Genomic DNA, 20,585 nt, shown 5'->3' with positions numbered 1-20,585 from the left:
GGTTGTTGCTCGGAAGACTTTTTATTGCATATTTATTAGATAAGAAGAGAATGGGAGAAGACAATGCTGAAAAGATCTGGAAATATACCCAATGGTGGAAACTGTAAGTCTGACCAGTTTATGTTTTGTTTTTTAAATGTTTTTGTTTTCCTTCAGCTTTCACCTTTTGGTTTTAAGTTCTTGACCCTCGGTTCCCTTTTTTTTTGTCTTTCCGCATGATGTTTTTTCAGACATTGTTTTAAGTGACGAGTCCTGGTAGGAGACCTGATGATCGTTCAAACAATAGTCTGTAACTGAGGAAAAAAAAAAAAAAAAAAAAAAAAAAAAAAAAAATCTGTTCTTATCAGTTTAATATCTGATACGTCCCCTATCTGGGGACCATATATTAAATGGATTTTTGAGAACGGGGGCCGATTTCGAAGCTTGCTTCCGTCGCCCTATGCATTGACCCGATATGGCAGTATCTTCGGGTACAGTGCACCACCCCCTTACAGGGTTAAAAAGAAAGATTCCTACTTTCATTGCTACCTGCTTGCTGGCTAGCCAGCTAGCCAGCCCTGTGGGCCTTGCTGCTGCTGCTGCTGCAGCCAAAAAACAAAAGGTGGTGCTGCTGCTGCTTCTGCTTCTGCTTGTGTCTGGCCGCTGTTGGAGCGTCCAGGCACAGGACTTCTGCTGCTGCTGACTAAATGGCCTCCTTAATTGGATCATTTGAGTAGCCAGCACACCTGTGCAGGTAGGGCATGACATGATAGGCAGCTGCCTTGATAGCGGGTGGGTGCTGAATGTTCCTAATTGACAAAATAAGATTAATGCTTATGAAGAAATATAAAATCTCATCCCTTCCCCAATATCGCGCCACACCCCTACCCCTTAATTCCCTGGTTGAACTTGATGGACATATGTCTTTTTTCGACCGTACTAACTATGTAACTATGTAACATAACATGGGGGGGGGGGGTCTCCTGGCTGTTCACACAGGTGTGTCATTGCTGTACATTGACCATGCATTGCTTCTGTGGTATTGCAAAGGCAAAGACAAATGCTTCCAGCCATCCATTGCACTAATGGATTGGTCATCAGCTGGCTGTCTATGTCCCGCATCAATATAGACCAAAGTACAGAGGGTTAGGCTATGCTATTGTGCACCTACCTGATGCATCAGAAGGTGCGAGGCCCTTGCTAAATTCTGTGCACAGACTTTGAGATCTATGCTTTAGACTGTATCTAAACCTGCTCCAACATGGACTGACATTCTGGCCTACTTTCAGCCGATGCGACTTGTCTGTCGCTGAACAGTCGCTTTTTATGTATTCAGCACCTATGTATAATGTTGTAAAAATGCTCTAGAAGCTAAAGTCGCAGAAATGTCACACATATTTGGCCTGCAACTTTCTGTGCGACAAATTCAGACAGGAAAAATCAGTATAAATCCTTAGAAAATTATCCCCCAGTGTCTCCATCTGCTGGCGGTATTGAATAAGCATTGCTGCACTGATGGGGTATGCATTAGACGAAAAAAAAGAAGAAAAAGAAGAATAATACGCCCAGAAAAGAGGCGAAAAGGAGAAAAACGTAAAAAAACGTGAAAAAAAAGTAAGAGGAAGAGAAGGGAAAAAAAGGTGGAAATGGGTTTAAAAGTGATTTCGGCGGAGAATATATATATATATATATATATATATATATATATATATATATATATATACGCGCACACACACACATATATATAAACGTATTCTCCGTTGAGATATTGCAGCCGCTGCTGTGTCCAGGCCCAGGAGCCTTAGCACTGTGCTGTGATGTCACTCAATACCACTGACATCACTAGGTGTAAACAACATCTCTCCTTTGCTGTGTATGTGACTATGGAGCTGTTTGGTGATGTCGTCTATTATGGCCTTCATAGAAGCAACAGGAGATTGTTGCATCCATCTAGAACCCTCAGAACTACAGTGCTATGATGTCACTCACTTCCACAGGCCTTGCAGAGTGTAAACAACAACAACCCAGCTTTGTTGTGTATGTAACCATAGGGATTTGTGATGTCACCTAGAACCTTCACAGCAGCGACAGCTTTATGAGGAGCATCAGCACTGCTCTGCCTGAGCAGAACCATCACCGCCATAGGTTGTCAAATAACCCGGGTTTAACCCACACAGGTAAGTCCAATGGGGTGCAGGCATGTCCTCTATGCTTACAGCTTCCCGTGGGTGTTGGTTTGATACCGTTTGGGGACAGCCAAGGAGGCATCTGCAGGCAACAAAGGTAGGTGTGTGCTTGTGTGTGTGTTTCCTATGCAGATCCTAAGCCCAGTGTCACATGCAAGTAGGAGGAGTAAGAAGGGTTCCTGGCAAATCCGGGTTATGGATTGCATTTAAAAAGGCCCCGTGGGAGTGCAATGGGCCCCTGTCTTGCTGCTTAGCAATAATGGTATGGGTTTAGGTTCTGCTGTGTGTACTGGTGGTTGACTGCCCCCCAGCCCAGAGTGTGCATGGAAAATTGTCTGGCAGCCTCCCTGACAGCAAGCAGTGATAGTGCCCATGAAGGGGACCTTGTTGGGCCCGCCCCTTTCACGGTTATCGCTTCTCGGCCTTTTGGCTAAGATCAAGTGTAGTATCTGTTCTTATCAGTTTTCATGCTGGTGGGGATGGGTGCTGCATGGAGGATGCAGGTGTACCAGGGCTTTCCGGGGCTGGTTCTGAGGAATCAGCTCGACGGCTGCCCCGATGTGACCTGTTCCCTCCGGGTCTCGCCATGAGGCTGAGAGGGTCTAGAGCCGAGGTACTTTTGTGCCTCGGGGAGTGGTGACCCCGAGGTGCCGAAACTCACTGGGAGAATAGACTCACTGAGTTGACGCACGGGCACCATAATCTCTTCACCTTGTGGCACTCACCTCTTGATTCCCGGCCTTCTGGCTAGGATCAGAGAAATTTTTATAGATCCGGCCGAATGTCCGGGCAGTATATCTGCACACATTCACTTATTTATTTCTTTTTTGTTTCACTGTGTCACTTTTTGCGTGTTGTGTGTTCACAGGATTTGTCAGGATGCGGTAGCCCTTCTGGGTGTCCCTCCTGGCGGTCTAGGGGAGGTGTGTGTGGCCATTAGGTTCCGCACCTCCCTGCAAACACCCCGGGTACTCCTGCTTTGGCAGGGTACCTACCGTAATCGGCTCTGCGGGCAGATACCTTGGCTAACGCCAAGGGGGATGCCGGGAGCATTTGTGGTCCCCTAGTAGCTTCGGCGAAAAGGGACATCGAACCTGGAACCTCGCAGGTACCTTTTGGTCCGGAGGCGAAGGGTAAGGTTTGTTGGGGGGCCTCTCTCCTATCGGAGAAGGGCTTGCGATAGACCGCATCCTTTGTGCACGTTTTTTTTTGTGTAACACGTTTGCACTTTTTCTTGCACTTTGGGTGAATCGAAAGCACGTTCCTCGGCTTTAGATTAAAAAAAAAAATCTGTTCTTATCAGTTTAATATCTGATACGTCCCCTATCTGGGGACCATATATTAAATGGATTTTTGAGAACGGGGGCCGATTTCGAAGCTTGCTTCCGTCGCCCTATGCATTGACCCGATATGGCAGTATCTTCGGGTACAGTGCACCACCCCCTTACAGGGTTTAAAAGAAAGATTCCTACTTTCATTGCTACCTGCTTGCTGGCTAGCCAGCTAGCCAGCCCTGTGGGCCTTGCTGCTGCTGCTGCTGCAGCCAAAAAACAAAAGGTGGTGCTGCTGCTGCTTCTGCTTCTGCTTGTGTCTGGCCGCTGTTGGAGCGTCCAGGCACAGGACTTCTGCTGCTGCTGACTAAATGGCCTCCTTAATTGGATCATTTGAGTAGCCAGCACACCTGTGCAGGTAGGGCATGACATGATAGGCAGCTGCCTTGATAGCGGGTGGGTGCTGAATGTTCCTAATTGACAAAATAAGATTAATGCTTATGAAGAAATATAAAATCTCATCCCTTCCCCAATATCGCGCCACACCCCTACCCCTTAATTCCCTGGTTGAACTTGATGGACATATGTCTTTTTTCGACCGTACTAACTATGTAACTATGTAACATAACATGGGGGGGGGGGGTCTCCTGGCTGTTCACACAGGTGTGTCATTGCTGTACATTGACCATGCATTGCTTCTGTGGTATTGCAAAGGCAAAGACAAATGCTTCCAGCCATCCATTGCACTAATGGATTGGTCATCAGCTGGCTGTCTATGTCCCGCATCAATATAGACCAAAGTACAGAGGGTTAGGCTATGCTATTGTGCACCTACCTGATGCATCAGAAGGTGCGAGGCCCTTGCTAAATTCTGTGCACAGACTTTGAGATCTATGCTTTAGACTGTATCTAAACCTGCTCCAACATGGACTGACATTCTGGCCTACTTTCAGCCGATGCGACTTGTCTGTCGCTGAACAGTCGCTTTTTATGTATTCAGCACCTATGTATAATGTTGTAAAAATGCTCTAGAAGCTAAAGTCGCAGAAATGTCACACATATTTGGCCTGCAACTTTCTGTGCGACAAATTCAGACAGGAAAAATCAGTATAAATCCTTAGAAAATTATCCCCCAGTGTCTCCATCTGCTGGCGGTATTGAATAAGCATTGCTGCACTGATGGGGTATGCATTAGACGAAAAAAAAGAAGAAAAAGAAGAATAATACGCCCAGAAAAGAGGCGAAAAGGAGAAAAACGTAAAAAAACGTGAAAAAAAAGTAAGAGGAAGAGAAGGGAAAAAAAGGTGGAAATGGGTTTAAAAGTGATTTCGGCGGAGAAATATATATATATATATATATATATATATATATATATATATATACGCGCACACACACACATATATATAAACGTATTCTCCGTTGAGATATTGCAGCCGCTGCTGTGTCCAGGCCCAGGAGCCTTAGCACTGTGCTGTGATGTCACTCAATACCACTGACATCACTAGGTGTAAACAACATCTCTCCTTTGCTGTGTATGTGACTATGGAGCTGTTTGGTGATGTCGTCTATTATGGCCTTCATAGAAGCAACAGGAGATTGTTGCATCCATCTAGAACCCTCAGAACTACAGTGCTATGATGTCACTCACTTCCACAGGCCTTGCAGAGTGTAAACAACAACAACCCAGCTTTGTTGTGTATGTAACCATAGGGATTTGTGATGTCACCTAGAACCTTCACAGCAGCGACAGCTTTATGAGGAGCATCAGCACTGCTCTGCCTGAGCAGAACCATCACCGCCATAGGTTGTCAAATAACCCGGGTTTAACCCACACAGGTAAGTCCAATGGGGTGCAGGCATGTCCTCTATGCTTACAGCTTCCCGTGGGTGTTGGTTTGATACCGTTTGGGGACAGCCAAGGAGGCATCTGCAGGCAACAAAGGTAGGTGTGTGCTTGTGTGTGTGTTTCCTATGCAGATCCTAAGCCCAGTGTCACATGCAAGTAGGAGGAGTAAGAAGGGTTCCTGGCAAATCCGGGTTATGGATTGCATTTAAAAAGGCCCCGTGGGAGTGCAATGGGCCCCTGTCTTGCTGCTTAGCAATAATGGTATGGGTTTAGGTTCTGCTGTGTGTACTGGTGGTTGACTGCCCCCCAGCCCAGAGTGTGCATGGAAAATTGTCTGGCAGCCTCCCTGACAGCAAGCAGTGATAGTGCCCATGAAGGGGACCTTGTTGGGCCCGCCCCTTTCACGGTTATCGCTTCTCGGCCTTTTGGCTAAGATCAAGTGTAGTATCTGTTCTTATCAGTTTAATATCTGATACGTCCCCTATCTGGGGACCATATATTAAATGGATTTTTGAGAACGGGGGCCGATTTCGAAGCTTGCTTCCGTCGCCCTATGCATTGACCCGATATGGCAGTATCTTCGGGTACAGTGCACCACCCCCTTACAGGGTTAAAAAGAAAGATTCCTACTTTCATTGCTACCTGCTTGCTGGCTAGCCAGCTAGCCAGCCCTGTGGGCCTTGCTGCTGCTGCTGCTGCAGCCAAAAAACAAAAGGTGGTGCTGCTGCTGCTTCTGCTTCTGCTTGTGTCTGGACGCTGTTGGAGCGTCCAGGCACAGGACTTCTGCTGCTGCTGACTAAATGGCCTCCTTAATTGGATCATTTGAGTAGCCAGCACACCTGTGCAGGTAGGGCATGACATGATAGGCAGCTGCCTTGATAGCGGGTGGGTGCTGAATGTTCCTAATTGACAAAATAAGATTAATGCTTATGAAGAAATATAAAATCTCATCCCTTCCCCAATATCGCGCCACACCCCTACCCCTTAATTCCCTGGTTGAACTTGATGGACATATGTCTTTTTTCGACCGTACTAACTATGTAACTATGTAACATAACATGGGGGGGGGGGGTCTCCTGGCTGTTCACACAGGTGTGTCATTGCTGTACATTGACCATGCATTGCTTCTGTGGTATTGCAAAGGCAAAGACAAATGCTTCCAGCCATCCATTGCACTAATGGATTGGTCATCAGCTGGCTGTCTATGTCCCGCATCAATATAGACCAAAGTACAGAGGGTTAGGCTATGCTATTGTGCACCTACCTGATGCATCAGAAGGTGCGAGGCCCTTGCTAAATTCTGTGCACAGACTTTGAGATCTATGCTTTAGACTGTATCTAAACCTGCTCCAACATGGACTGACATTCTGGCCTACTTTCAGCCGATGCGACTTGTCTGTCGCTGAACAGTCGCTTTTTATGTATTCAGCACCTATGTATAATGTTGTAAAAATGCTCTAGAAGCTAAAGTCGCAGAAATGTCACACATATTTGGCCTGCAACTTTCTGTGCGACAAATTCAGACAGGAAAAATCAGTATAAATCCTTAGAAAATTATCCCCCAGTGTCTCCATCTGCTGGCGGTATTGAATAAGCATTGCTGCACTGATGGGGTATGCATTAGACGAAAAAAAAGAAGAAAAAGAAGAATAATACGCCCAGAAAAGAGGCGAAAAGGAGAAAAACGTAAAAAAACGTGAAAAAAAAGTAAGAGGAAGAGAAGGGAAAAAAAGGTGGAAATGGGTTTAAAAGTGATTTCGGCGGAGAAATATATATATATATATATATATATATATATATATATATATATACGCGCACACACACACATATATATAAACGTATTCTCCGTTGAGATATTGCAGCCGCTGCTGTGTCCAGGCCCAGGAGCCTTAGCACTGTGCTGTGATGTCACTCAATACCACTGACATCACTAGGTGTAAACAACATCTCTCCTTTGCTGTGTATGTGACTATGGAGCTGTTTGGTGATGTCGTCTATTATGGCCTTCATAGAAGCAACAGGAGATTGTTGCATCCATCTAGAACCCTCAGAACTACAGTGCTATGATGTCACTCACTTCCACAGGCCTTGCAGAGTGTAAACAACAACAACCCAGCTTTGTTGTGTATGTAACCATAGGGATTTGTGATGTCACCTAGAACCTTCACAGCAGCGACAGCTTTATGAGGAGCATCAGCACTGCTCTGCCTGAGCAGAACCATCACCGCCATAGGTTGTCAAATAACCCGGGTTTAACCCACACAGGTAAGTCCAATGGGGTGCAGGCATGTCCTCTATGCTTACAGCTTCCCGTGGGTGTTGGTTTGATACCGTTTGGGGACAGCCAAGGAGGCATCTGCAGGCAACAAAGGTAGGTGTGTGCTTGTGTGTGTGTTTCCTATGCAGATCCTAAGCCCAGTGTCACATGCAAGTAGGAGGAGTAAGAAGGGTTCCTGGCAAATCCGGGTTATGGATTGCATTTAAAAAGGCCCCGTGGGAGTGCAATGGGCCCCTGTCTTGCTGCTTAGCAATAATGGTATGGGTTTAGGTTCTGCTGTGTGTACTGGTGGTTGACTGCCCCCCAGCCCAGAGTGTGCATGGAAAATTGTCTGGCAGCCTCCCTGACAGCAAGCAGTGATAGTGCCCATGAAGGGGACCTTGTTGGGCCCGCCCCTTTCACGGTTATCGCTTCTCGGCCTTTTGGCTAAGATCAAGTGTAGTATCTGTTCTTATCAGTTTAATATCTGATACGTCCCCTATCTGGGGACCATATATTAAATGGATTTTTGAGAACGGGGGCCGATTTCGAAGCTTGCTTCCGTCGCCCTATGCATTGACCCGATATGGCAGTATCTTCGGGTACAGTGCACCACCCCCTTACAGGGTTAAAAAGAAAGATTCCTACTTTCATTGCTACCTGCTTGCTGGCTAGCCAGCTAGCCAGCCCTGTGGGCCTTGCTGCTGCTGCTGCTGCAGCCAAAAAACAAAAGGTGGTGCTGCTGCTGCTTCTGCTTCTGCTTGTGTCTGGCCGCTGTTGGAGCGTCCAGGCACAGGACTTCTGCTGCTGCTGACTAAATGGCCTCCTTAATTGGATCATTTGAGTAGCCAGCACACCTGTGCAGGTAGGGCATGACATGATAGGCAGCTGCCTTGATAGCGGGTGGGTGCTGAATGTTCCTAATTGACAAAATAAGATTAATGCTTATGAAGAAATATAAAATCTCATCCCTTCCCCAATATCGCGCCACACCCCTACCCCTTAATTCCCTGGTTGAACTTGATGGACATATGTCTTTTTTCGACCGTACTAACTATGTAACTATGTAACATAACATGGGGGGGGGGGTCTCCTGGCTGTTCACACAGGTGTGTCATTGCTGTACATTGACCATGCATTGCTTCTGTGGTATTGCAAAGGCAAAGACAAATGCTTCCAGCCATCCATTGCACTAATGGATTGGTCATCAGCTGGCTGTCTATGTCCCGCATCAATATAGACCAAAGTACAGAGGGTTAGGCTATGCTATTGTGCACCTACCTGATGCATCAGAAGGTGCGAGGCCCTTGCTAAATTCTGTGCACAGACTTTGAGATCTATGCTTTAGACTGTATCTAAACCTGCTCCAACATGGACTGACATTCTGGCCTACTTTCAGCCGATGCGACTTGTCTGTCGCTGAACAGTCGCTTTTTATGTATTCAGCACCTATGTATAATGTTGTAAAAATGCTCTAGAAGCTAAAGTCGCAGAAATGTCACACATATTTGGCCTGCAACTTTCTGTGCGACAAATTCAGACAGGAAAAATCAGTATAAATCCTTAGAAAATTATCCCCCAGTGTCTCCATCTGCTGGCGGTATTGAATAAGCATTGCTGCACTGATGGGGTATGCATTAGACGAAAAAAAAGAAGAAAAAGAAGAATAATACGCCCAGAAAAGAGGCGAAAAGGAGAAAAACGTAAAAAAACGTGAAAAAAAAGTAAGAGGAAGAGAAGGGAAAAAAAGGTGGAAATGGGTTTAAAAGTGATTTCGGCGGAGAAATATATATATATATATATATATATATATATATATATATACGCGCACACACACACATATATATATAAACGTATTCTCCGTTGAGATATTGCAGCCGCTGCTGTGTCCAGGCCCAGGAGCCTTAGCACTGTGCTGTGATGTCACTCAATACCACTGACATCACTAGGTGTAAACAACATCTCTCCTTTGCTGTGTATGTGACTATGGAGCTGTTTGGTGATGTCGTCTATTATGGCCTTCATAGAAGCAACAGGAGATTGTTGCATCCATCTAGAACCCTCAGAACTACAGTGCTATGATGTCACTCACTTCCACAGGCCTTGCAGAGTGTAAACAACAACAACCCAGCTTTGTTGTGTATGTAACCATAGGGATTTGTGATGTCACCTAGAACCTTCACAGCAGCGACAGCTTTATGAGGAGCATCAGCACTGCTCTGCCTGAGCAGAACCATCACCGCCATAGGTTGTCAAATAACCCGGGTTTAACCCACACAGGTAAGTCCAATGGGGTGCAGGCATGTCCTCTATGCTTACAGCTTCCCGTGGGTGTTGGTTTGATACCGTTTGGGGACAGCCAAGGAGGCATCTGCAGGCAACAAAGGTAGGTGTGTGCTTGTGTGTGTGTTTCCTATGCAGATCCTAAGCCCAGTGTCACATGCAAGTAGGAGGAGTAAGAAGGGTTCCTGGCAAATCCGGGTTATGGATTGCATTTAAAAAGGCCCCGTGGGAGTGCAATGGGCCCCTGTCTTGCTGCTTAGCAATAATGGTATGGGTTTAGGTTCTGCTGTGTGTACTGGTGGTTGACTGCCCCCCAGCCCAGAGTGTGCATGGAAAATTGTCTGGCAGCCTCCCTGACAGCAAGCAGTGATAGTGCCCATGAAGGGGACCTTGTTGGGCCCGCCCCTTTCACGGTTATCGCTTCTCGGCCTTTTGGCTAAGATCAAGTGTAGTATCTGTTCTTATCAGTTTAATATCTGATACGTCCCCTATCTGGGGACCATATATTAAATGGATTTTTGAGAACGGGGGCCGATTTCGAAGCTTGCTTCCGTCGCCCTATGCATTGACCCGATATGGCAGTATCTTCGGGTACAGTGCACCACCCCCTTACAGGGTTAAAAAGAAAGATTCCTACTTTCATTGCTACCTGCTTGCTGGCTAGCCAGCTAGCCAGCCCTGTGGGCCTTGCTGCTGCTGCTGCTGCTGCCAAAAAACAAAAGGTGGTGCTGCTGCTGCTTCTGCTTCTGCTTGTGTCTGGCCGCTGTTGGAGCGTCCAGGCACAGGACTTCTGCTGCTGCTGACTAAATGGCCTCCTTAATTGGATCATTTGAGTAGCCAGCACACCTGTGCAGGTAGGGCATGACATGATAGGCAGCTGCCTTGATAGCGGGTGGGTGCTGAATGTTCCTAATTGACAAAATAAGATTAATGCTTATGAAGAAATATAAAATCTCATCCCTTCCCCAATATCGCGCCACACCCCTACCCCTTAATTCCCTGGTTGAACTTGATGGACATATGTCTTTTTTCGACCGTACTAACTATGTAACTATGTAACATAACATGGGGGGGGGGGGTCTCCTGGCTGTTCACACAGGTGTGTCATTGCTGTACATTGACCATGCATTGCTTCTGTGGTATTGCAAAGGCAAAGACAAATGCTTCCAGCCATCCATTGCACTAATGGATTGGTCATCAGCTGGCTGTCTATGTCCCGCATCAATATAGACCAAAGTACAGAGGGTTAGGCTATGCTATTGTGCACCTACCTGATGCATCAGAAGGTGCGAGGCCCTTGCTAAATTCTGTGCACAGACTTTGAGATCTATGCTTTAGACTGTATCTAAACCTGCTCCAACATGGACTGACATTCTGGCCTACTTTCAGCCGATGCGACTTGTCTGTCGCTGAACAGTCGCTTTTTATGTATTCAGCACCTATGTATAATGTTGTAAAAATGCTCTAGAAGCTAAAGTCGCAGAAATGTCACACATATTTGGCCTGCAACTTTCTGTGCGACAAATTCAGACAGGAAAAATCAGTATAAATCCTTAGAAAATTATCCCCCAGTGTCTCCATCTGCTGGCGGTATTGAATAAGCATTGCTGCACTGATGGGGTATGCATTAGACGAAAAAAAAGAAGAAAAAGAAGAATAATACGCCCAGAAAAGAGGCGAAAAGGAGAAAAACGTAAAAAAACGTGAAAAAAAAGTAAGAGGAAGAGAAGGGAAAAAAAGGTGGAAATGGGTTTAAAAGTGATTTCGGCGGAGAAATATATATATATATATATATATATATATATATATATATATACGCGCACACACACACATATATATAAACGTATTCTCCGTTGAGATATTGCAGCCGCTGCTGTGTCCAGGCCCAGGAGCCTTAGCACTGTGCTGTGATGTCACTCAATACCACTGACATCACTAGGTGTAAACAACATCTCTCCTTTGCTGTGTATGTGACTATGGAGCTGTTTGGTGATGTCGTCTATTATGGCCTTCATAGAAGCAACAGGAGATTGTTGCATCCATCTAGAACCCTCAGAACTACAGTGCTATGATGTCACTCACTTCCACAGGCCTTGCAGAGTGTAAACAACAACAACCCAGCTTTGTTGTGTATGTAACCATAGGGATTTGTGATGTCACCTAGAACCTTCACAGCAGCGACAGCTTTATGAGGAGCATCAGCACTGCTCTGCCTGAGCAGAACCATCACCGCCATAGGTTGTCAAATAACCCGGGTTTAACCCACACAGGTAAGTCCAATGGGGTGCAGGCATGTCCTCTATGCTTACAGCTTCCCGTGGGTGTTGGTTTGATACCGTTTGGGGACAGCCAAGGAGGCATCTGCAGGCAACAAAGGTAGGTGTGTGCTTGTGTGTGTGTTTCCTATGCAGATCCTAAGCCCAGTGTCACATGCAAGTAGGAGGAGTAAGAAGGGTTCCTGGCAAATCCGGGTTATGGATTGCATTTAAAAAGGCCCCGTGGGAGTGCAATGGGCCCCTGTCTTGCTGCTTAGCAATAATGGTATGGGTTTAGGTTCTGCTGTGTGTACTGGTGGTTGACTGCCCCCCAGCCCAGAGTGTGCATGGAAAATTGTCTGGCAGCCTCCCTGACAGCAAGCAGTGATAGTGCCCATGAAGGGGACCTTGTTGGGCCCGCCCCTTTCACGGTTATCGCTTCTCGGCCTTTTGGCTAAGATCAAGTGTAGTATCTGTTCTTATCAGTTTAATATCTGATACGTCCCCTATCTGGGGACCATATATTAAATGGATTTTTGAGAACGGGGGCCGATTTCGAAGCTTGCTTCCGTCGCCCTATGCATTGACCCGATATGGCAGTATCTTCGGGTACAGTGCACCACCCCCTTACAGGGTTAAAAAGAAAGATTCCTACTTTCATTGCTACCTGCTTGCTGGCTAGCCAGCTAGCCAGCCCTGTGGGCCTTGCTGCTGCTGCTGCTGCAGCCAAAAAACAAAAGGTGGTGCTGCTGCTGCTTCTGCTTCTGCTTGTGTCTGGCCGCTGTTGGAGCGTCCAGGCACAGGACTTCTGCTGCTGCTGACTAAATGGCCTCCTTAATTGGATCATTTGAGTAGCCAGCACACCTGTGCAGGTAGGGCATGACATGATAGGCAGCTGCCTTGATAGCGGGTGGGTGCTGAATGTTCCTAATTGACAAAATAAGATTAATGCTTATGAAGAAATATAAAATCTCATCCCTTCCCCAATATCGCGCCACACCCCTACCCCTTAATTCCCTGGTTGAACTTGATGGACATATGTCTTTTTTCGACCGTACTAACTATGTAACTATGTAACATAACATGGGGGGGGGGGTCTCCTGGCTGTTCACACAGGTGTGTCATTGCTGTACATTGACCATGCATTGCTTCTGTGGTATTGCAAAGGCAAAGACAAATGCTTCCAGCCATCCATTGCACTAATGGATTGGTCATCAGCTGGCTGTCTATGTCCCGCATCAATATAGACCAAAGTACAGAGGGTTAGGCTATGCTATTGTGCACCTACCTGATGCATCAGAAGGTGCGAGGCCCTTGCTAAATTCTGTGCACAGACTTTGAGATCTATGCTTTAGACTGTATCTAAACCTGCTCCAACATGGACTGACATTCTGGCCTACTTTCAGCCGATGCGACTTGTCTGTCGCTGAACAGTCGCTTTTTATGTATTCAGCACCTATGTATAATGTTGTAAAAATGCTCTAGAAGCTAAAGTCGCAGAAATGTCGCACATATTTGGCCTGCAACTTTCTGTGCGACAAATTCAGACAGGAAAAATCAGTATAAATCCTTAGAAAATTATCCCCCAGTGTCTCCATCTGCTGGCGGTTATTGAATAAGCATTGCTGCACTGATGGGGTATGCATTAGACGAAAAAAAAAGAAGAAAAAGATGAATAATACGCCCAGAAAAGAGGCGAAAAGGAGAAAACGTAAAAAAACGTGAAAAAAAAGTAAGAGGAAGAGAAGGGAAAAAAAAGGTGGAAATGGGTTTAAGTGATTTCGGCGGAGAAATATATATATATATATATATATATATATATATATATATATACGCGCACACACACACATATATATAAACGTATTCTCCGTTGAGATATTGCAGCCGCTGCTGTGTCCAGGCCCAGGAGCCTTAGCACTGTGCTGTGATGTCACTCAATACCACTGACATCACTAGGTGTAAACAACATCTCTCCTTTGCTGTGTATGTGACTATGGAGCTGTCTGGTGATGTCGTCTATTATGGCCTTCATAGAAGCAACAGGAGATTGTTTGCATCATCTAGAACCCTCAGAACTACAGTGCTATGATGTCACTCACTTCCACAGGCCTTGCAGAGTGTAAACAACAACAACCCAGCTTTGTTGTGTATGTAACCATAGGGATTTGTGATGTCACCTAGAACCTTCACAGCAGCGACAGCTTTATGAGGAGCATCAGCACTGCTCTGCCCTGAGCAGAACCATCACCGCCATAGGTTGTCAAATAACCCGGGTTTAACCCACACAGGTAAGTCCAATGGGGTGCAGGCATGTCCTCTATGCTTACAGCTTCCCGTGGGTGTTGGTTTGATACCGTTTGGGGACAGCCAAGGAGGCATCTGCAGGCAACAAAGGTAGGTGTGTGCTTGTGTGTGTGTTTCCTATGCAGATCCTAAGCCCAGTGTCACATGCAAGTAGGAGGAGTAAGAAGGGTTCCTGGCAAATCCGGGTTATGGATTGCATTTAAAAAGGCCCCGTGGGAGTGCAATGGGGCCCCTGTCTTGCTGCTTAGCAATAATGGTATGGGTTTAGGTTCTGCTGTGTGTACTGGTGGTTGACTGCCCCCAGCCCAGAGTGTGCATGGAAAATTGTCTGGCAGCCTCCCTGACAGCAAGCAGTGATAGTGCCCATGAAGGGGACCTTGTTGGGCCCGCCCCTTTCACGGTTATCGCTTCTCGGCCTTTTGGCTAAGATCAAGTGTAGTATCTGTTCTTATCAGTTTAATATCTGATACGTCCCCTATCTGGGGACCATATATTAAATGGATTTTTGAGAACGGGGGCCGATTTCGAAGCTTGCTTCGTCGCCCTATGCATTGACCCGATATGGCAGTATCTTCGGGTACAGTGCACCACCCCCTTACAGGGTTAAAAAGAAAGATTCCTACTTTCATTGCTACCTGCTTGCTGGCTAGCCAGCTAGCCAGCCCTGTGGGCCTTGCTGCTGCTGCTGCTGCAGCCAAAAAACAAAAGGTGTTGCTGCTGCTGCTTCTGCTTCTGCTTGTGTCTGGCCGCTGTTGGAGCGTCCAGGCACAGGACTTCTGCTGCTGCTGACTAAATGGCCTCTTAATTGGATCATTTGAGTAGCCAGCACACCTGTGCAGGTAGGGCATGACATGATAGGCAGCTGCCTTGATAGCGGGTGGGTGCTGAATGTTCCTAATTGACAAAATAAGATTAATGCTTATGAAGAAATATAAAATCTCATCCCTTCCCCAATATCGCGCCACACCCCTACCCCTTAATTCCCTGGTTGAACTTGATGGACATATGTCTTTTTTCGACCGTACTAACTATGTAACTATGTAACATAACATGGGGGGGGGGGGGTCTCCTGGCTGTTCACACAGGTGTGTCATTGCTGTACATTGACCATGCATTGCTTCTGTGGTATTGCAAAGGCAAAGACAAATGCTTCCAGCCATCCATTGCACTAATGGATTGGTCATCAGCTGGCTGTCTATGTCCCGCATCAATATAGACCAAAGTACAGAGGGTTAGGCTATGCTATTGTGCACCTACCTGATGCATCAGAAGGTGCGAGGCCCTTGCTAAATTCTGTGCACAGACTTTGAGATCTATGCTTTAGACTGTATCTAAAACTGCTCCAACATGGACTGACATTCTGGCCTACTTTCAGCCGATGCGACTTGTCTGTCGCTGAACAGTCGCTTTTTATGTATTCAGCACCTATGTATAATGTTGTAAAAATGCTCTAGAAGCTAAAGTCGCAGAAATGTCACACATATTTGGCCTGCAACTTTCTGTGCGACAAATTCAGACAGGAAAAATCAGTATAAATCCTTAGAAAATTATCCCCCAGTGTCCTCCATCTGCTGGCGGTATTGAATAAGCATTGCTGCACTGATGGGGTATGCATTAGACGAAAAAAAGAAGAAAAAGAAGAATAATACGCCCAGAAAAGAGGCGAAAAGGAGAAAAAACGTAAAAAACGTGAAAAAAAAGTAAGAGGAAGAGAAGGGAAAAAAAGGTGGAAATGGGTTTAAAAGTGATTTCGGCGGAGAAATATATATTATATATATATATATATATATATATATATATATATATACGCGCACACACACACATATATATAAACGTATTCTCCGTTGAGATATTGCAGCCGCTGCCTGTGTCCAGGCCCAGGAGCCTTAGCACTGTGCTGTGATGTCACTCAATACACTGACATCACTAGGTGTAAACAACATCTCTCCTTTGCTGTGTATGTGACTATGAGCTGTTTGGTGATGTCCGTCTATTATGGCCTTCATAGAAGCAACAGGAGATTGTTGCATCCATCTAGAACCCTCAGAACTACAGTGCTATGATGTCACTCACTTCCACAGGCCTTGCAGAGTGTAAACAACAACAACCCAGCTTTGTTGTGTATGTAACCATAGGGATTTGTGATGTCACCTAGAACCTTCACAGCAGCGACAGCTTTATGAGGAGCATCAGCACTGCTCTGCCTGAGCAGAACCATCACCGCCATAGGTTGTCAATTAACCCGGGTTTAACCCACACAGGTAAGTCCAATGGGGTGCAGGCATGTCCTCTATGCTTACAGCTTCCCGTGGGTGTTGGTTTGATACCGTTGGGGACAGCCAAGGAGGCATCTGCAGGCAACAAAGGTAGGTGTGTGCTTGTGTGTGTGTTTCCTATGCAGATCCTAAGCCCAGTGTCACATGCAAGTAGGAGGAGTAAGAAGGGTTCCTGGCAAATCCGGGTTATGGATTGCATTTAAAAAGGCCCCGTGGGAGTGCAATGGGCCCCCTGTCTTGCTGCTTAGCAATAATGGTATGGGTTTAGGTTCTGCTGTGTGTACTGGTGGTTGACTGCCCCCCAGCCAGAGTGTGCATGGAAAAATTGTCTGGCAGCCTCCCTGACAGCAAGCAGTGATAGTGCCCATGAAGGGGACCTTGTTGGGCCCGCCCTTTCACGGTTATCGCTTCTCGGCCTTTTGGCTAAGATCAAGTGTAGTATCTGTTCTTATCAGTTTAATATCTGATACGTCCCCTATCTGGGGACCATATATTAAATGGATTTTTGAGAACGGGGGCCGATTTCGAAGCTTGCTTCCGTTCGCCCTATGCATTGACCCGATATGGCAGTATCTTCGGGTACAGTGCACCACCCCCTTACAGGGTTAAAAAGAAAGATTCCTACTTTCATTGCTACCTGCTTGCTGGCTAGCCAGCTAGCCAGCCCTGTGGGCCTTGCTGCTGCTGCTGCTGCAGCCAAAAAACAAAAGGTGGTGCTGCTGCTGCTTCTGCTTCTGCTTGTGTCTGGCCGCTGTTGGAGCGTCCAGGCACAGGACTTCTGCTGCTGCTGACTAAATGGCCTCCTTAATTGGATCATTTGAGTAGCCAGCACACCTGTGCAGGTAGGGCATGACATGATAGGCAGCTGCCTTGATAGCGGGTGGGTGCTGAATGTTCCTAATTGACAAAATAAGATTAATGCTTATGAAGAAATATAAAATCTCATCCCTTCCCCAATATCGCGCCACACCCCTACCCCTTAATTCCCTGGTTGAACTTGATGGACATATGTCTTTTTTCGACCGTACTAACTATGTAACTATGTAACATAACATGGGGGGGGGGGGTCTCTGGCTGTTCACACAGGTGTGTCATTGCTGTACATTGACCATGCATTGCTTCTGTGGTATTGCAAAGCAAAGACAAATGCTTCCAGCCATCCATTGCACTAATGGATTGGTCATCAGCTGGCTGTCTATGTCCCGCATCAATATAGACCAAAGTACAGAGGGTTAGGCTATGCTATTGTGCACCTACCTGATGCATCAGAAGGTGCGAGGCCCTTGCTCAAATTCTGTGCACAGACTTTGAGATCTATGCTTTAGACTGTATCTAAACCTGCTCCAACATGGACTGACATTCTGGCCTACTTTCAGCCGATGCGACTTGTCTGTCGCTGAACAGTCGCTTTTATGTATTCAGCACCTATGTATAATGTTGTAAAAATGCTCTAGAAGCTAAAGTCGCAGAAATGTCACACATATTTGGCCTGCAACTTTCTGTGCGACAAATTCAGACAGGAAAAAATCAGTATAAATCCTTAGAAATTATCCCCCAGTGTCTCCATCTGCTGGCGGTATTGAATAAGCATTTGCTGCACTGATGGGGTATGCATTAGACGAAAAAAAGAAGAAAAAGAAGATAATACGCCCAGAAAAGAGGCGAAAAGGAGAAAAACGTATAAAAAAACGTGAAAAAAAAGTAAGAGGAAGAGAAGGGAAAAAAAGGTGGAAATGGGTTTAAAAGTGATTTCGGCGGAGAAATATATATATATATATATATATATATATATATATATATATATATACGCGCACACACACACATATATATAAACGTATTCTCGTTGAGATATTGCAGCCGCTGCTGTGTCCAGGCCCAGGAGCCTTAGCACTGTGCTGTGATGTCACACAATACCACTGACATCACTAGGTGTAAACAACATCTCTCTTTGCTGTGTATGTGACTATGGAGCTGTTTGGTGATGTCGTCTATTATGGCCTTCATAGAAGCAACAGGAGATTGTTGCATCCATCTAGAACCCTCAGAACTACAGTGCTATGATGTCACTCACTTCCACAGGCCTTGCAGAGTGTAAACAACAACAACCCAGCTTTGTTGTGTATGTAACCATAGGGATTTGTGATGTCACCTAGAACCTTCACAGCAGCGGACAGCTTTATGAGGAGCATCAGCACTGCTCTGCCTGAGCAGAACCATCACCGCCATAGGTTGTCAAATAACCCGGGTTTAACCCACACAGGTAAGTCCAATGGGGTGCAGGCATGTCCTCTATGCTTACAGCTTCCCGTGGGTGTTGGTTTGATACCGTTTGGGGACAGCAAGGAGGCATCTGCAGGCAACAAAGGTAGGTGTGTGCTTGTGTGTTGTGTTTCCTATGCAGATCCTAAGCCCAGTGTCACATGCAAGTAGGAGGAGTAAGAAGGGTTCCTGGCAAATCCGGGTTATGGATTGCATTTAAAAAGGCCCCGTGGGAGTGCAATGGGCCCCTGTCTTGCTGCTTAGCAATAATGGTATGGGTTTAGGTTCTGCTGTGTGTACTGGTGGTTGACTGCCCCCCAGCCCAGAGTGTGCATGGAAAATTGTCTGGCAGCCTCCCTGACAGCAAGCAGTGATAGTGCCCATGAAGGGGACCTTGTTGGGCCCGCCCCTTTCACGGTTATCGCTTCTCGGCCTTTTGGCTAAGATCAAGTGTAGTATCTGTTCTTATCAGTTTAATATCTGATACGTCCCCTATCTGGGGACCATATATTAAATGGATTTTTGAGAACGGGGGCCGATTTCGAAGCTTGCTTCCGTCGCCCTATGCATTGACCGATATGGCAGTATCTTCGGGTACAGTGCACCACCCCCTTACAGGGTTAAAAGAAAGATTCCTACTTTCATTGCTACCTGCTTGCTGGCTAGCCAGCTAGCCAGCCCTGTGGGCCTTGCTGCTGCTGCTGCTGCAGCCAAAAAACAAAAGGTGGTGCTGCTGCTGCTTCTGCTTCTGCTTGTGTCTGGCCGCTGTTGGAGGCGTCCAAGGCACAGGACTTCTGCTGCTGCGGACTAAATGGCCTCCTTAATTGGATCATTTGAGTAGCCAGCACACCTGTGCAGGTAGGGCATGACATGATAGGCAGCTGCCTTGATAGCGGGTGGGTGCTGAATGTTCCTAATTGACAAAATAAGATTAATGCTTATGAAGAAATATAAAATCTCATCCCTTCCCCAATATCGCGCCACACCCCTACCCCTTAATTCCTGGTTGAACTTGATGGACATATGTCTTTTTTCGACCGTACTAACTATGTAACTATGTAACATAACATGGGGGGGGGGGTCTCTGGCTGTTCACACAGGTGTGTCATTGCTGTACATTGACCATGCATTGCTTCTGTGGTATTGCAAAGGCAAAGACAAATGCTTCCAGCCATCCATTGCACTAATGGATTGGTCATCAGGCTGGCTGTCTATGTCCCCGCATCAATATAGACCAAAGTACAGAGGGTTAGGCTATGCTATTGTGCACCTACCTGATGCATCAGAAGGTGCGAGGCCCTTGCTAAATTCTGTGCACAGACTTTGAGATCTATGCTTTAGACTGTATCTAAACCTGCTCCAACATGGACTGACATTCTGGCCTACTTTCAGCCGATGCGACTTGTCTGTCGCTGAACAGTCGCTTTTTATGTATTCAGCACCTATGTATAATGTTGTAAAAATGCTCTAGAAGCTAAAGTCGCAGAAATGTCACACATATTTGGCCTGCAACTTTCTGTGCGACAAATTCAGACAGGAAAAATCAGTATAAATCCTTAGAAAATTATCCCCCAGTGTCTCCATCTGCTGGCGGTATTGAATAAGCATTGCTGCACTGATGGGGTATGCATTAGACGAAAAAAAAGAAGAAAAAGAAGAATAATACGCC

The 20,585-nt window shown here is 46.1% G+C and overlaps 8 non-coding genes and 2 pseudogenes across 8 annotated transcripts; all 10 read left to right on the top strand.

The window, feature by feature from the left end:
- Window positions 1–282: 282 nt before the first annotated feature.
- LOC130350390 (U2 spliceosomal RNA) lies at window positions 283–486 on the top strand (annotated as a pseudogene).
- A 2,089-nt stretch (window positions 487–2,575) lies between these two features.
- LOC130350391 (U2 spliceosomal RNA) lies at window positions 2,576–2,735 on the top strand (annotated as a pseudogene).
- A 687-nt stretch (window positions 2,736–3,422) lies between these two features.
- On the top strand, window positions 3,423–3,607 carry LOC130350386 (U2 spliceosomal RNA). The gene has a single exon (XR_008887493.1). It is a non-coding gene; the product is annotated as a U2 spliceosomal RNA (small nuclear RNA).
- Window positions 3,608–5,691: 2,084 nt separating this feature from the next.
- Window positions 5,692–5,882, top strand: LOC130350387 (U2 spliceosomal RNA). Its single transcript, XR_008887494.1, has one exon. It is a non-coding gene; the product is annotated as a U2 spliceosomal RNA (small nuclear RNA).
- Window positions 5,883–7,966: 2,084 nt separating this feature from the next.
- LOC130350440 (U2 spliceosomal RNA) lies at window positions 7,967–8,157 on the top strand. Its single transcript, XR_008887540.1, has one exon. It is a non-coding gene; the product is annotated as a U2 spliceosomal RNA (small nuclear RNA).
- Window positions 8,158–10,238: 2,081 nt separating this feature from the next.
- Window positions 10,239–10,429, top strand: LOC130350428 (U2 spliceosomal RNA). The gene has a single exon (XR_008887529.1). It is a non-coding gene; the product is annotated as a U2 spliceosomal RNA (small nuclear RNA).
- A 2,082-nt stretch (window positions 10,430–12,511) lies between these two features.
- On the top strand, window positions 12,512–12,702 carry LOC130350415 (U2 spliceosomal RNA). Its single transcript, XR_008887518.1, has one exon. It is a non-coding gene; the product is annotated as a U2 spliceosomal RNA (small nuclear RNA).
- Window positions 12,703–14,784: 2,082 nt separating this feature from the next.
- LOC130350381 (U2 spliceosomal RNA) lies at window positions 14,785–14,974 on the top strand. Its single transcript, XR_008887489.1, has one exon. It is a non-coding gene; the product is annotated as a U2 spliceosomal RNA (small nuclear RNA).
- A 2,086-nt stretch (window positions 14,975–17,060) lies between these two features.
- On the top strand, window positions 17,061–17,252 carry LOC130350380 (U2 spliceosomal RNA). Its single transcript, XR_008887488.1, has one exon. It is a non-coding gene; the product is annotated as a U2 spliceosomal RNA (small nuclear RNA).
- Window positions 17,253–19,336: 2,084 nt separating this feature from the next.
- LOC130350384 (U2 spliceosomal RNA) lies at window positions 19,337–19,526 on the top strand. Its single transcript, XR_008887491.1, has one exon. It is a non-coding gene; the product is annotated as a U2 spliceosomal RNA (small nuclear RNA).
- The last annotated feature ends 1,059 nt before the right edge of the window (window positions 19,527–20,585 follow it).

This window comes from Hyla sarda, unplaced genomic scaffold (genome assembly GCF_029499605.1).
Source record: "Hyla sarda isolate aHylSar1 unplaced genomic scaffold, aHylSar1.hap1 scaffold_945, whole genome shotgun sequence".
NCBI lineage: Eukaryota > Metazoa > Chordata > Amphibia > Anura > Hylidae > Hyla > Hyla sarda.
The sequence above is the reverse complement of the archived record's forward strand: the minus strand, read 5'-3'. Positions and strand labels throughout refer to the sequence as shown.